The sequence below is a fragment of the Fundulus heteroclitus genome, chromosome 13 (assembly GCF_011125445.2).
Source record: "Fundulus heteroclitus isolate FHET01 chromosome 13, MU-UCD_Fhet_4.1, whole genome shotgun sequence".
NCBI lineage: Eukaryota > Metazoa > Chordata > Actinopteri > Cyprinodontiformes > Fundulidae > Fundulus > Fundulus heteroclitus.
Window position 1 is genome coordinate 9,251,933 of NC_046373.1, and position 13,844 is coordinate 9,265,776.

Here is a 13,844-nt window from a genome sequence, read left to right on the forward strand (position 1 = left end):
TAGCTCCAAATAGCTGTCACTGAAGCGGCGATATGATACAATCTGTGGCATTGCTACACCGCTGCAGACGGAAAAACGAAAGAGCGGGATACTGTTAATGAAAATGGAAAGTAGGGCCTGTTGTTTCACACGAATAACAAGATGTATTCTATTATATATAGTTCTAACATGAGCACGTTAGACCTTTGAGGTTTAATCCTAACATTACATTAATGCCTCAGAGGCCTTCAGCGTAGAGCAGGATAATTAAAACCACCTTCAAACATTTCCAATGAGATTTGAAAAAAAAAAAAAACAAGCAGTGAGATTTATCTGATCAAAGTGAACAAAGCATGCATCCTGAAGGAGTTGCACAAAGCAGCGTGGGGCTCGAGCACGCACAATCAATGCCCTCGCTGGAGGAAGTGCTGCAAACACACAATGGCCACAACGTTACCTGCAAAAAGTGGAAGAGCCTGAAATTTAAGAGCTCAGTGTGAAGTGAAGTGGAAAGTAAGCGAAGAGAAAAGGAGTCGCACCTGGTGAAACGCTGTGTGCAAAAGGGAGGTTGTCTCGTTCTCAGACGCTGCTGTGGTTCTCATGAGTGTGTTGCGTGGCAGGGGTTGGTCAGGTGACACGCCTCTGCACCTTTGTCTGCTACTGCTGCTTCTGCACCTTGAGGCACTCCCACCTGTGAGCGAAGGCTGGGATCAGGCTGCGAGGCTGGCAATAAGTTCTCCAGCTCAGAGTTGCGGCTGTTCTGTTTTTTTTTGTCCAGGCTATTCAGTGTGAATCTGCATGGAAAATTCAAACAGCAAATAATCTGTTCCAACATTTAAACTGATAGTTGCAACATAAAATTCTTCTGACATGGATTTTTTTTTGCGAAAACGTGTCTAAAACATGATTTTTTCCCCCACAACTTTATCATTAAGGGCTCAAAACATTTTCGCTTCTATTCTATTATAGTTCTGACAATGCTGCGTTTAATATTTTCACTAATTCAGCTCCAGTCGGTGTTGTCTAAAAGTATTTTTATTTAAAACTATATTCCAAAACATAAAAGATAAAATTGCACACATGCATGTGCATAGAAATGGCTAAATAAATGCGAAACAAATGCGTAATCAGTTGACCTACAATGATCTCCTTCGAATAACGCTGCAGCAAACAGCGTAGGCTCGATTGACTCAAAATCAACGTCCTTCTTTAAAGCTTACTCCATCCAGGGAAATCTCAGCAGGTCATCTGAGCGAGTAGCTCATCAGCTTCCCATAACCGGATTATCTAAACTGCTGCCTCACCACGTTTGGTCTGGGGGTCAGTGATCTGGACACACAGGAGATCCATAGCCGGCCCTCGTAATATCAGTTATCAATTTGTCACCTAAGAACCCCTTAGTGTCTTTATTTTCATTTAGCCCCATACCGTCGGATCTGAATCTTTGAAGAGACTCTCTTTTTTAGGACCTTGTCCATTTCAGTGAAGCGAAAGTAGCCAATTATTGTCATCGCTGCCCTTGAAAATCCATTATGCTTCACCCGAGGACTCTCTCAATCAAAGAGGATGAATAGGCGTTTAACAGACGACCCCTCACCTTAATCCGCTGCGAGAGAGTCAGAACCGACCGGGAGAACCATTCGGCTTGATGCTGCAAACTTTGTTGCCACTGACAAAACCCTGCGAGGTGTCATTACAGCTGGTTTATTGCAAAGTTCAAAATTCTTCAATTTAAATTTGACCAAGAAAAAAAACAAAAACCTCTTTTTTTTTGGTTCTTTGCAGGCAGTTTGGACAAGCTCTATGGTGGGTCTGGTTACCATGCAGCGTCAAAGGCAGATTTGCTATGCAAAAGGGGGGAAATGAGATGATACACAATTGATTGTATCGAATCAATATTATTATTATTAATATTGATTGTTATTAAGCTTTAAAAGATCAGTAATGAATGCTCCTAAACTGTCATGTAGTGACATTTATTGGAAAACATGACTTTTAAGGAAAGCCCAATTATTCCAGAAAGTGAAACCGAACCCCTTTAAGGGGAAAAGGTCACATACCGGAGAATGTGGAGAGCTTCAGATTTAATTTGATTTGGAGACACAATTGCAGTGTATTTATTCATAATTTATAAAAAAAAAACCAACAACAGCAGGAAATAAATTGTGGAGACAAAGCTCCTTTTTTTGAATAATTTATTTAGTCTGACAGCAGTGTCTGGAGTACATTGTTATAGTATAGAGATAGAGATGCATATATTGATTAGTTCACAGTTACATTTTGCATCATATGTGAAATATGCCAGGTCATTTAAATAAGAAAGACTTTGAAATTTCTTAATATTTGTACTTTATTTAAGAGCAACCCCCTGGCCCATGCGCTTTAGCCAGCAGCATAGTTTGCTTATGTTTTGGGCTGGCTCAGATGGAGAGCCTGCTCCTTCAGGTAAAACACTAAACAAGATGCAGAGCTTATTCGGTCGCTGCAGCCATATCTGCATATACTGAACCTGGCTCTAAACTCTGAGACCGCATCTTTGGCTTTTACTCACTTTTGTATCATAGTAGATCTGAAGAAAAAGTCACGTCATGTAAAAGGTTAGGACTCTGGCAGGATGAATGACTACCCTTTGATGCTAACGTTTTGGATTTATTTCATTCGGAAATGTCATTCCCCTTGCATCCAGGAATAAACTCGTGGAATGTTTCTTTCTCCGTCATCCCTACCTCGACTTTGTTGAATCCGTAACAACTCCCATTACCTCTTCTTTGATTCTTTAGAATGGATATGTTGCTGTTTATTGCATATTGGGTAATTGCCTATTTATATTTCATGCCTTTTGTTATGTCATCTAAGTGTCTATGATGATGAGTCTAAAATTGCTGTCAGATTGTCTCACGCGTCTTTGGGATGAGCATCAAGACATCGTCAGTCTTCACACCTGTCCCCGTCTCAAATTTTATAATCTTCTATAAACTGTTCTGAAAGAAAGGGCTTTCAAATGTTGAACGCCTATCTACTTTTTCTGTTTAGTATTACTTCTGTAATTGTTTTATTTCTGTATTTTTTCTTCTATACTTTCTGATTATGCTTTTATTTAAAAAAATAAAATAAAAACAGGTTTAGTTTGTGTTTATGCTTCTACCTCCATCAAGACTCCTTGCAAGGAAATATCTCAATAGGACCGTCCAGGATAAATAGGGAGACATTATTATCAGTATAGTTGTTATAATGCCTAAAACAGTGACGGGGTGGAGCTTTCATTTCATTAAAATTATATTTGTCACCTTTATGAGCTGGATGCAGCCTTTTTTTTTTAGCTCTGGGAGGCCCAGAGCTGCTATATGTGATGTTTTTATTTAATACAATCAGCAAATAAAAGCTTAATTTAACTGTTCTGAGCATAAACAATTTTGCATTCTTTGAGTAATTTTGTCTCTTTTTGTCTCCCTGTTCCCCTTTTCCTATGACACTCTGGCTTTTTCATCCCTCTCTCCCCCAACACTGCATCCGGGTCCAGCCTCTGGTCTCTATCCTCTTCCCTCTTCATACCCACTCCATCCCTTCTCTCTCTCTCCCATCAACTCTAACCCCCCCATACCTCTCTCCATTTTCTGCTTTCCTCCCCTCACCCCTTTCTCACCCCCAATAGGTACGCCTCCATCCACTCTTGGCAGCCACATCTCTTCCTCGCTGCCCCCCCCTCCACCCCCTCCTCATCCTGCCTGGCTCTCCCACCCCTCTCCCTGGTTGGTTTCCACAGCTGTGGTGAGTGAGGGGCAGATGACCGGAGAATTGGCCCCTGGGAGAGCGCTGAGCCATCCTGGTGCTATTAGGCTCGTGGCTAATAATAGGTGTTTCAGACCAGGGGAAGATCAATCAGGGGGAATCATGGGGAATGTTCAGAGCAGCGCTTTTTACACATCGGCCCAGATGGATGAAATTACACTTGTCAGTTTTTAGTTGCATTACTCCCAAATTGGTTGTCTACTCTTTTTTTTTTCCCCCACCCTACCTCCCTCATCTCTCCTTTCTCTCTCTTTGCCCCCCATTCATGTGTCAGTGGCCTGCTAAAAGGATTCGCCGGTGAAATCCCTGTCATTTTTGTCTTTTGCCTGTTTAGCCCTCAGGCAACAACTCCATTGCCTAGCATGTATGCACTTAGAAAGCATCAACTCACGTCTTAGGGGCTCGGCCAATTTCCATGTTAAAGCCAAGTCTGCCGTTGACATTCTGTGTGCGTTCTGCATGCATAATAAAGCCATTTGGTTTTGTCACAGTCAAACGTTCAGAGGACGACCAAAGAAAGTAGCGGATGAGGAGAACAATAGATTTGCACCAACGTTAACAGTTTGTTAAACAAGGAATTGCTTCACATATTGATAAAGTAAAGATCCAGAGCAAGGTAAGCAATTACGCTGATGATGGACTTTAATTTAAGGTACACAAAAAGTATAAAACAAATTGTATAAATGATTCATTTAGTGATTAAAACCACCAGTAGAATGCACAACAATACTCAATGCAATTATACAGTCATACATTATCATGAAAACTATAACAGATTGGCATATATTTTTGAAATAATAATTATCAACTCGTCTAATGAGATGTTATATTTCCATTTTACTTTATTGTAACTGTTGTTTCTGATATGTTGTCTTCTAACTTCAATGTCTGATCCATCCTGACTAATTCATCTTGCTTTGTAGCAAAACCCTGCAAGTTTTTGCAAACTGTTTGGAACTTTTTTTCCCCCCTCCACTACTGGAATTATCTTGAATGCGTTCAGAAATGTCTTTTGAATCATATAAGAAAGCTCACTAAATATTATTTCGTCTACATGAAGCATTGGTGTTTTAGAATGAGTGATAAGTGAGTAAAAACACATAAAAAAAATGCTGCCGTGTGTGAAATTAAGCTTTACACTCATGAAACTGTTCCAGTATTAATATTTACAAAACGTGTACTTAAAGGAAATTGAACCCAGAGACAAATGTATTAATCATATTCTAAGTGCAGGGAAATATTCTGTATTTAAGGGTATAATTAAATCTGCAATTTGCAAGTGAAACATTCAGACTGTTATCTCACTGCTTGAAACAAAATAAAATTAACTTTTAATCATAAAATGTTGTCATGGTTCATTTTTTTTATTTTTTTTTATTAACCAGCTGAGTTCATCGTGGTAATCCTTAAAGGCTGCTTCTAAAATAAGCGTCTCGGCACAACTGAAGACCGAGCTACTGCAGCTACTGGGCCTAGATTTACTCACCCTTTGAAATCCATTGTCGCAAAAATTATGAATCTGTTTTACATGCATAAGTAGAGCCCTAGGTGTGGTAATCAAATGCCCACAGCATTTTATGTAATTGGACTGAGAGCCCGTAGTGAGGTGAGAGGTGTTAGTGCAACGCCAGCCACACAGCATATCATCTAGACCTATGAGCACCCTGTGTGTTGGATGTTATCAAGCACGGCGTGCCTGTCGAAAAGGTGACAACGAAAGGCTGAGAGGGATCATTTTGAGGCAGCCACACAACAGCTATTTGTGTCACTGGTTTCCTGTCCTAACTAGGCGCTGACAGACTGAAATCTTTAGCATTTTGCAAAGCTTTCTGTCCAACTTGTCCACACTCTCGCTGTTTTATTTTTAATGCCGCAGCCTGCTAAGTCTCTGGTGCCAAGAGGTATGAAGACATTGAACTGCTCGCTTGTGTCAAACCCTCCCTTTGTCATACAAGTATCTAAACTCGGGCCACACAAAATGTTTCACTGACAAGAAAATAAAAAACATAATTTAACCAGTCAAATTGTTGTAAGAATTTGCATTCACGTTATCATTAGCTAGACTCTAATCAGTATTTTTGTAAGTTTGCCAAAACTCACTTGAATAATTTGGTTCAATTCAGCTCAATCAACTTTTCAAATGTATTTTCTCAACTAAATTAGTTAAATTATTAAGATTATTTTGCTAATTTGATTTGTCTTCTTATCCTAAAAAGAACAAAACTGTTTGTTCACGATTAAGGTAATAGCAATAAAACTTGCATTAGTGCTGTTGTTAAGCTAGTTAAAGCAGGATTGAAACTTTTTTTTTTTTAGTTTTTCTAAGGTTGTAAACCCTTTCCCTGACAACTGCACCTAAAAATGGTCCTTCATTGGAGATGAATGCCTTTCAGGATGAGAAGCTCAGCTTGCTATCAGGTTCATCTTTAGCATTAGAATTAGCAATGTCTGTAAATTAGTCAAAGCTGGATCCTAACCTTTTAAATCTATTTTAACAAGATCATATTTAAAACTTTCACTGGCAACCTTAGCTAGGATGTGCGGCTACGATTTCCTTTGGGACAAGAAACTGAGCTTGCTAGTTAGCTTGACTGTAGCATTAGTGCTATTGCTAACACAACGAAAGCTAGATTAGAATTTTGGAAATTTATTTTCACAAGGTCAAGCTGTTCTATCACAACCACAGCTAAAATGAACTGCTTTTTGGGAACAACCGCCTTGAGATAAAGATGCTAAACATACCGGCAGGTTTGACTTAGTATTGCTAAGCTAGTTAACGCTGGATACGAACCTAAATGATCACTCAGAAACAGAAACCTTTCAATGACAAGTTTTGTGACAGTTTCATTTTTGTCCCAGAGTTTACAGCACAGACGTGGAAAATTGCTGGTATCCCTCTGCTAATGAATGAAAAACCCATAATGATCATGAAATAACTTGAAACTGACCAAAGTAATTATAAATAAAAGATTACTACACATTTACCAATGAAAATCTGACAACTGTGGACCAACAGAATCATTGAAAAACAACCAAATGGAACAGGCCTGGACAAAAATGATAGCACCTGTAACATAATAATGTAACATTTTGTTTCACAACCTTTTGAGGGAATCATTGCAATCAAACAATTTCTGGAACTCTGAGTGACACTTTTGCATCTTTCAACAAGTTGGACCACTCCTGAGCACACTGCTCCAGTTGTCTCAGGTTTGAAGGGTGCCTTCTCCAGACAGTGAGTTTCAGCCACTTCTGAACAGTCATACAGCCGTTCTTGGGTGGTTCTAGCTGTGTGTTTTGGGTCATTATGCTGTTGGAAGACCCATGACCTACAAATGAGACCAAGCTGTCTGACACTGGGCAGCACATTTCTCTCCAGAATCCCTTGATAGTCTTGAAATTTCATTGAATCTTGCACAGATCTGAGACACCCAGTGCCAGATGCAGCAAAGCAGCCCCACAACATAACTGGGCCTCCTCCATGTTTCACAGTAGGGACGGTGTTTTTTTTTTTTTTTGGTATGCTTAATTTTTGCATCTGTGAACATAGAGCTGATGTGCCTTGTTATATTGCTCCAGTTTTGTTTCATCTGTCTAAAAGGAAATTCTCCCAGAAGCTTTGTGGCTTTATAAATGCATTGTGGTAAATTCCTCTCTTGCTTTTTTTATGATTTGCTTTCAACTACAGTGTCTCCCATGAAGTCCACTTTGGCTCAAACAGCGAACCCTGACCTTGGAGTTCACCTTTAATTTATTTAAAGTTTGTTCTGGGCACTTTTCTTCCCATTTGTATGATAATTCTCTTCAATTGATCATAAATGTTCCTCCTGTGGCAACAACCAGGGAGGTTAGCTACAGTCCCGTGGACCTTAAACCTCTGAATAATATATTAACTGTTGTCACATGAACATGAAGCTGCTTGGAGATAGTCTTTGAGATGCTTGCCTATAATTTTATTTGTAATTTACTGAGATAACACTCTTTTGGTGCCCGAGATCCATGTCCAGTGTATTACTGTACACACCATGTCCCCAACCAGCACTAGTGTCACCCTTTAAATAGACAGACTGACTGATTACAAGCTTGAAGACATATAATACATATAAGACGTTTAATGCTAATTAGAGGACACACCTCAGTATAACATGTCCCTATGTTCAGATTATTTTCAATCTATTCTAGGGGTACCATAATTTTTTGTCCAAGCCTGTTTCATTAGTGTTGTTTTTAAAAATGATTCTGTTGAACCACAATTCAAAAGCAATATCTGATTTGGATTGGTTAATTCTCACTAAACTATTATTTACTATTACATTTGTCAGTTACAAGTTATTTCAGCGACCATAAAGCGTTTTCTTTTATTAACAGAAGGGTACCAAGAATATTGTCCACGTCTATATATGCCACAATGCAACCGAGATAAACAGCTGAGTCTTACTATTCATGGTTATCAATGCACACATGAGAAATGTGGATAATGGCTGCCTGAAGCAACAGTTTCAGCTAAATTCTGATCAAAATGTTCACAAAATATAGTTGCTAATTTGCTATTAGCAATTTTGACTGCTATTGAACAGTACATTTCAAAAACTAGCATGTGTCATTAAAAGCTCAAATATTTTAAAGGCTTATGTTTGATACCCTGCAAAACGTTTCCCTCCAGTGCTACACGACAGTCGCGGCAGAAGATTTTAAAGATGCTGAATTGAATAGCTCACTGGACAGATATTTCCACCCTTCCCCTCTGGAAATCAATACAAGCCCCCAGATGTTGGGGTCCTCCTGGTCCACGGTGCGGCCCAGAGCAGAGATGTTCCTGAGTGTCTGATTGCACAAGAGGACGACTGGAAACAGAAAGCCTTCTTTGACTGAAAGCCGGCTGACCATGGGGGAGGGAACTGAGGCCTCTGTGTGTGTGAGAGAGAGAGTCTCCTTAGCAACAGGAAGAAAATTATTGACATCCTGACTTCACAGCAAAACTCGTCTCAGGGCTTCTGCTGGATATTTACATGAGGTGTGACTTAGAAGAAGAAGAAGAAAAAAAAAACATGTTCAAAAGCTGATATAAAGAGAAACTCTCCCTGCTTGTCTTCCATTTATATTGAAATGAGTTTTCCTCTCTCCTCTGCTTGTGTGTGGTGAATACAGAGAGTCCTAATGTATGTATTTTGCTCATTTTACTGTGTCTGGCATTTCCGCGCCTCTCCTCTCTGACTCTGTGTTTGCCTCCTGCTGCGGTAAACACAACACAGCCTATGATAGCACATGCATTTCAGAGAGCTGAAAACACAGACGAGGAGCCGAAACATTCTCTCTCTCCCCCCCCCTTGCACCCCACTCACCACCCCACCCTCTCTCCCTCTGCCTTCGTCAGTCCTCTCGCTCACTTCCAGCCAAGGTATTCAGCTTCCATGATTGCAAACATGCATAATGACAGCATCTCCCGGGGGCCAGCGGAGGTACCCCACTGATGCTGAGAGACTCTATCCTGTCGTCACATGGCAGGAAATTTGTCAGCAGTGCACGTCGGAGCCTGGAGAGCTTTGGCAAGGCAAAACCAGAAGCTGGGTTGTCTTTTTTCCCCTTTTTTTTTGTTGTTAATAAAAATGAAGTGCAAATTATGCTTGGGCTTATTGGAACAGCTCGCTGCTTCCTCCCATTACGAGGCCAGGGCGAGTGCCACGGAAGCATAAGCGTGAATACATTATAAAGTAATGAGGAAACATCCAGGAGAGGGTCACGGGGGGCGTCAAGCGGCTCCAGGGGCCTTCCGAAGAGCTTTCAGCGTGCTCCGCCGTGGATTAGTCATTCATGTTTGAAGAGCAAGCGAGAGGTGCAGTTCAACAATGTTACACGTAGCAACAGTTGCTAAGAGTCGCAGCGAGCGAGGCATATTCGGCGAGTACAGTGGCGGCTGAGCAGGAATATAGGTGAATAGGGATAGAAGCACGTATCAACGCCGATGACGGTGACATTTCCAACAATGCCGGATGATGTTAACGAAACAGGACTTGGGATCACGGAGAGCAGAGAGGATAAACCGTTCAAGCCGCAGCGCACGATGCAAAAAAGAGAACAAAAAGTAAGTCACGTTTTCTTTGAATGAGAGTATTTGTCCTTGATTTGAGCGGGCAAGTTTAAATGAACTGCCGATGGAATAAGATATTTGCACTTAAAATAGGAACAACTCATCTCCATCATCTGATTTTTAGGGCAGTGTATCTATTTATTTTATCTTAGGGGTCAAAATGCTCAATCCATTGGCAGATAATCTTATTAACCTGCTCATGTTATGGGAAAAGACACTCGTTTCAAGAAAATTCGACTTACTTTTAGTTCCCTTTTTGCAGTGCAAAATGTAGAAAAGTGAGATATTTGTAGATGGTTCGAGAATACCGTTTGTCAGCCCAGTGCGACTTGGCTGAATCCAACTCTGGCTCATAATCCAGTGTCTCAAAAGTAGCAGTCATGTTATCAGTTGTCATCAGTTCCTGGTGTATAAGCAGATGCTACATCAAGTGGCCTCCAGATGTCCTATAGTCAGGAAGCCTGCAACAGAAGCCGCCATGCATTCTTATTTTTGGTACTTGAAAATGGGGGATGAAAATATTTCCAGAGGTGATACATTGCACTGGTGTTTAATGTTTTGTTGTTGTGACAGTCAAAAATAAACAATATTTCTAATGCAAATATGACATTTTCTTTTTCCAACAGTAGTGTTACCAGCACTTGATAAAAACCTTTTGTTTTCCATATAACAGTTCTCTTGCTTGAAGGAATAACTATATATCTTTTATAAGTATAAAAATAAATAAATGTTCTAGTTAATTCACTTCTCGTTTGATTTCATAATGCAAAGTGTTTATAGATGGTAATCTAACTGTAGACATGTGTTAGCTGTTGGTAGTAAGTTTTAATTGTAATGTTCTTTTCTAAAGGAATGGGAACGACCTATAGAACACCTTTCCACAAGTAAAAAAGTAATTTATCGCCTATTCACATACACTCACTCAGGTACACTTTGGCTTCAGAATTGCCTCCCTTCTTTATTACATACATTCAAAAAGACGTAATTTGTCAGAGAATTTTGTCCAAATTGCTATAGTAGCACATGCAGCGGCAGCAGATTTTTTAGCTACACATCCATGCTATGAGTCTGCCTTTCCACCGCATCCTAAAGGTGCTCTATTGGATTAAGATCTGGTGACTCCGAAGGCCGTTGGAGTACAGTGAACTCGTCAAATTCAAGAAACCAGTTAGAGACGATTCGAGCTTTGCGACAAAGTGCATCATCCTGCTGGAGGTAGCCATCAGAAGACATGATCACAGTCAGCAACAATACTCAGGTAGGCTTTAGTGTTTAACCGATGCTCAATGGTACTTGGAGGAAAAGTGCACCAAACACAATTCCCCTCACATTACACCCCCAGCAGTAGCATGAACCTGTTAATGCAAGGCTTGCATTCATGTTGTGTGCGCCAAATTCTAACCGCACCATCTGAATGTCACATCCAAAACTCCTCAGACCACGGCAAACTTTTTCCAATCTGTTATTTGTGGGCCTGTGTGGATCGTGTCCTCTGTTTCCTGTTCTTACACCAGAGGAGGGGCTCCTGGAGCGGTCGCCTGCCGCGCAGCTGCTGCGTTGCTTCACAGTTTGACGTATTGTGCATTCAGAGATTTTCAGCATACCTTAGCTGTAACAAGCTATTTCTTTTGTGTTATCTCAATCCAGTCTGCCAAATCTCAAACTGAGCTCACAGAACTTCTGCTACCCAGTTTGAACTTCAGCGGGTTGTCTTCGACGCTTGAAGGTGTGAATGCATCGAGCTGCTGTCATGTGATTGGGTGATTTACTAGCTGTGCTTAAAAGGCAACAACAAATGAACAGGTGTACCTAAAAAAAAAAAAAAAAGCGGACATCGACTTTGATGAACAGAACATACAATGACACAAAATCGAGTTTCTCTTGGATTTTTGGATAATGATGACATTATGGTGACTCTCCCATGAGCTCAAGCAGCATTTCAGGTGGAGGATTACTTCCTACATCTCCTGCTGAGGGTGTTTGTTTTTTCACACAAGTTTTAGATCATGAAACTTGTAACAACAAGCAAATGTATTCATCAGACCAGGAAAAGCTGCCCCAACCTAGCCCCATTGCCCTCTAAATGTAATAAATCTGGTTGTGCCCCCTTTGGGAGCAACAACTTCAATCAAGCGTTTCTGATCCCTGGCAATCAGTCTTTTACATCCCTATGGAGGACTTTTTGCCCGCTCTTCCAAAAACAATGCTGAAGGGTTTTTGAGTTTGGGATTTGTTGTTAAAGCTCATACCAAAGCATCTCACATTATCACAATACTGAACTTTGGATAGGCCACCCCAAAGCTTTGATTTTGTTTTGTTTTTTTATTGTTTTCTTTAGCTAGTCAGAGCATTTGGCGTTTTTCAAGTCATTTCTCTACTGCATAATCCAAGTGTGTTCAAGTTTAAGGTCACAACATGATGTTTTTTGTTTTTTTTAGGAATTATGAGACGGGGTTGGGTTTTTATTTTTGGTCAGCAGTGGTTTTGGCCTTGAGACTCTCCCACAGCTTACATTTTAGCAGTTTATAAATTTGTTTTTATTGTTGAATCACATTAAGATTCACACCTTCCGTATCGTCATGGGTGCAGCTGGAGTGCGCACAGAAACTAAAATCCAGCCAAATCGCCCGGCTCATCAGCAAACCGTGGCTGAAAGGAATTATCAGGTCCTTATTTGAGACTCAGCTCGCAGCGAACGTGTGACAGAAAATGTTGACGTGACTTAAACCGAGAAAGTCGCCGCTGAGTGCCCTGCGCTGCCGTTTATAGACTTCCTCTCTGCCAATCACACATCACACAAACAAGTCCCATGCTATACGTTCCCTTCGGGTGGGATGGGTGGGTGGTAACTGGTTTGAGCCCAATGCTTTAGAGCCACTTTCAGTTCCTCCGCGGTGAAAACGCCCTCCCATTGGCATTCAGTCACTGATGAGCTCGCAATGGAGTTGCCTGATGGAACGCCATGGCAACGGCCGACACCTGGCAAGAGTTCATCCCACCTCCTCTCTCGTTCTTTCTCTCTCTCCTCCATCATCCCCCACTTTTCCCTCCCACTTCACCCCCTCCCCACCCCCCACCCCCCCTTGCTCCCATCCCCAGATGCTGGAACATATTTCCCTCAGACTGACTGAAAGCCTCTGTGAACAAATAATGGGTCCATGCCAGTCTAAATAAAGTGTGGTTTATGAGTTGTGGTCAGAAATGTCTCCCCCTGCCCCCTTTCCAACCGTTCCCCTTCTCTCTCTCTTATATGTTCGGTTTTTTAATGTTCGACACAAAAAAACAGTCGCCAACATTTTCTCCCTTTTCTTTGTCAGACCGTAAGTCTGCTTTGTGATTACACAAAACCATTTTTTTACCCCCCCTTTTTCACACAGAGCCACATAGTCGAATCAAACAGAGAGGCTCCACACCAGTAGTCTGCAAACCTGTTTTGTAGAATTGAACACGACTCTCAAGCCAAAACACACCAACGTGTGTCTTTGCCGTTTTTTTCCAGTCAGAGCTTTTGAAGCGATGTCATCGACCTCGGAGCCGAACAAATCACACGTTGCGAGCTTCAACTCTGCTTTGTTATCAGTTAATCAAATTAATTAAGACTAGAGGGAGTTTTGTAAGATCCTTGCCGCAAACGGAGAGGCTGCATAAATGTTCAGGTAAGCTGCTGTTTGATGGAAACCCCACAAGTTTTAATCACATAAAGCAAACGTGGCGATGATGGGGAGTCCCGCTGGGTTGCTTCAGAGTTCTGTGAACCAAAATCAGATTGAAGCATTTGCTATGTTAATTGAGGAGTCCAATTTTAGTGACTCATTAAGACTGACCTGAGAAGACTGATTCTTTTTTTTTTTTACTTACGACTTTACATTTCTGAACTGAACACATGTTTAGCCTTCACCAAATGTATGTCGGGTCCAGGGATCCTTTAGCCACAAGGTGAAATATTAACACTTTTACCATCATTCAGTGAAGAAATGCTATTTGAAAG

General features: G+C 41.0%; 2 long non-coding RNA genes across 3 annotated transcripts in view; one reads left to right on the forward strand and one right to left on the reverse strand.

Annotated features, from left to right (window-relative positions):
• LOC118565191 overlaps window positions 1-3,502 on the reverse strand; it is a 7,532-nt gene extending 4,030 nt beyond the window's left edge. Inside the window, exon 1 of the long non-coding RNA XR_004932251.1 lies at window positions 1-3,502. This exon is cut by the window's left edge and continues 235 nt beyond it. This is a non-coding gene — a long non-coding RNA (uncharacterized LOC118565191).
• LOC118565192 overlaps window positions 1-4,437 on the forward strand; it is a 16,805-nt gene extending 12,368 nt beyond the window's left edge. For both annotated transcript variants that reach the window (XR_004932252.1, XR_004932253.1), the window contains exon 2: window positions 3,500-4,437. This is a non-coding gene — a long non-coding RNA (uncharacterized LOC118565192). The remainder of the gene's footprint in view (window positions 1-3,499) is intronic.
• Window positions 4,438-13,844: the final 9,407 nt, after the last annotated feature.